Source organism: Venturia canescens, unplaced genomic scaffold (genome assembly GCF_019457755.1).
Source record: "Venturia canescens isolate UGA unplaced genomic scaffold, ASM1945775v1 PGA_scaffold_53__1_contigs__length_44241, whole genome shotgun sequence".
Lineage (NCBI taxonomy): Eukaryota > Metazoa > Arthropoda > Insecta > Hymenoptera > Ichneumonidae > Venturia > Venturia canescens.
In genome coordinates, this window is record NW_025108617.1 from 10,001 (window position 1) to 12,500 (window position 2,500).

The 2,500-nt window shown below is 50.3% G+C and overlaps 3 non-coding genes across 3 annotated transcripts in view; all 3 read left to right on the top strand.

Annotated features, from left to right (window-relative positions):
* Window positions 1–15, top strand: part of LOC122418789 (small subunit ribosomal RNA) — a 1,914-nt gene extending 1,899 nt beyond the window's left edge. Inside the window, exon 1 of the ribosomal RNA XR_006262672.1 lies at window positions 1–15. This exon is cut by the window's left edge and continues 1,899 nt beyond it. This is a non-coding gene — a ribosomal RNA (small subunit ribosomal RNA).
* Window positions 16–908: 893 nt separating this feature from the next.
* LOC122418785 (5.8S ribosomal RNA) lies at window positions 909–1,063 on the top strand. The gene has a single exon (XR_006262668.1). It is a non-coding gene; the product is annotated as a 5.8S ribosomal RNA (ribosomal RNA).
* Window positions 1,064–1,886: 823 nt separating this feature from the next.
* The window catches only part of LOC122418790 (large subunit ribosomal RNA), a 3,977-nt gene continuing 3,363 nt past the window's right edge, over window positions 1,887–2,500 (top strand). Inside the window, exon 1 of the ribosomal RNA XR_006262673.1 lies at window positions 1,887–2,500. This exon is cut by the window's right edge and continues 3,363 nt beyond it. This is a non-coding gene — a ribosomal RNA (large subunit ribosomal RNA).

The window sequence follows — 2,500 nt, forward strand, 5'->3', positions numbered from 1 at the left end:
GCGGAAGGATCATTAACGTATATAAAAGCGCTTGCCGTGCAAACGAGCAACAGCGATAATAAAGTTTTGTAATTCAAACAAATAAAGTTCAACACGCTCACAAGCGCGGTGTTGTTTTTGAGATTTTCGATTGGCGCTACCGTGATCATGTTGACGCATTTTCACAGTCCTTGTGCTCGTGCCATTCGGACGCAAACGCGTGCGCTATCCTGATAGAAAGAAAAACATCACGGATGATAGAATCTCGGGTGCGACAGGGAAGGGAAGAAAAAAAAGGTCCCTTCCGCGCGCCCCATTTGAACGAAGAAACGGTCGCGAGCTTTGAAGAAAACGAATGTCGAGTGAGGATGGGGGGGGGAGGAGGAGAGGCCTTTTTGAAGCTTTTTTTTTCCCTCAATATTCTCTATTCGTTTCTTCATCTCGTTGTTTCTCTGCATTACTGCGCCGTAAGGCGGTTTCTCGTGTTGCTGCTGCTCACCGTTGGGCAACCTAATTGAGCCCCACTTATTGCTCAGTAAAGGAAGCTCGCTATGCGCTCACGCGTTGTGCCTGTTTTCCGAGGTTTTTCAATGAAATTTCGCCCAAGAGTAAAAATCAGCGTGAGCAGCGCCGGGACCGCTTTTATCTTAGCGACGACACAACCATTACATGGCAAAGACACACACACGCCGGGCTCGTTCCGGAGTCTTTAGTCGTCGCCGAGACTTGCGGCCGTTTTGCTGTCGCGGCCTTGCGCTTGCGATCAACTGATTGCGCGCGCTTGTACCAGCGACTTCGCTCGTCGCGTCTCCCTTAAATTTTAGGGTTGGCGGGCTTGCGAAACCGTCCTTGTCGACGATGCTCGAATTTTTAAGAACAAGATTTATGAATAATGCTGTTTGTAACGCACAAATATGTTATTATATGATTACCCTGAACGGTGGATCACTTGGCTCGTGGGTCGATGAAGAACGCAGCTAATTGCGCGTCAACTTGTGAACTGCAGGACACATGAACATCGACATTTCGAACGCACATTGCGGTCCACGGATACAATTCCCGGACCACGCCTGGCTGAGGGTCGTTTATGCATAAAATTTAGACTGCTCTCGCGATGATTTCGTCATCGCGTGTAGCGAATGTATTGGGCGTTCGTTGACCCCATGCCCTTGTACAAAAGGGGGGTGCGCGTCTGCGTCGCTTGAAATAACGCGCTCTCCCGCAAGTCTCGGAGATCGAGTCCCTTCGATCCGGATTTCGTGAGCCAGCGTGTGCGAATCGCGAATTCATTTTCTCCCTTTGCCGGGGAGAAGTTCAAATCTATTCGCATTCGCCCGCGATACTCTATGAGAATCGAGCACAACCAAATGGCCGTTCCTTGAATTTTTCGAGTCGAGCGTGTGCGGAGATGATGGGAAAAGAGAGAGAGGTGGGGCATGCCCCCCCGGACCGTGTTGTCCGTCGTTGTTTTTTTTTTTCCATTCTCGTGCGCAATTCGCCGCTACTTTGATAAGTGAGCAGACACGCCGCCGCCGAACGGCCGGTCGATCGAGTTCCGGAGCTAATTGTTAGTTTTTAAAGGACAGATACTGACCGGATCGCTCGCGCAACGGGGGCGAGCCCGCATGTAGCGTGTTTTTAAAGAATTGTTCGCACATACGAGAATCGGAAGGTGTCATTTGATGAAAGAAAAACAGCGTGGTTCGAGCACGTGGTTCGGTGGTTGGGTAATCGAACGCGAAATGTTTCCACTTTGATTTTCACTCGTCTCGAACTGATCGCATCGCTCTTCCGCCAATGAAAAATTCATACGGAGAGAGAAATGTGTGTTGTGTATGTTGTTATATAAACATCGTACCAGGCACCCACGGATGTGTTGGAATTCTCATGGTTTTGAATAAAATCGACGACCTCAGAGCAGGCGAGACTACCCGCTGAATTTAAGCATATTACTAAGCGGAGGAAAAGAAACTAACCAGGATTTCCTTAGTAGCTGCGAGCGAACAGGAAATAGCCCAGCACTGAATCCCGCGGCACTGCCGCTGGGAAATGTAGTGTTCGGGAGGATCCACTTATCCCGGGGCGTATGCTCGAGTCCAAGTCCATCTTGAATGGGGCCAATTACCCGTAGAGGGTGCCAGGCCTGTAGCGACCGAGACGCGTTTCGGGAGGATCTCTCCTTAGAGTCGGGTTGCTTGAGAGTGCAGCTCTAAGTGGGTGGTAAACTCCATCTAAGGCTAAATACGACCACGAGACCGATAGCGAACAAGTACCGTGAGGGAAAGTTGAAAAGAACTTTGAAGAGAGAGTTCAAGAGTACGTGAAACCGTTCAGGGGTAAACCTGAGAAACCCAAAAGTTCGAATGGAGAGATTCATCGTCAGCGATCCTGGCAATTGTACGGTTCGCGATGTCAGGGACCTCGGTCCCGCGGCACGCGTCCGTATGATTTTTTTGCCGGGTGTCGTCGTCGTGCACTTCTCCCCTAGTAGGACGTCGCGACCCGTTGGGTGTCGGTCTAC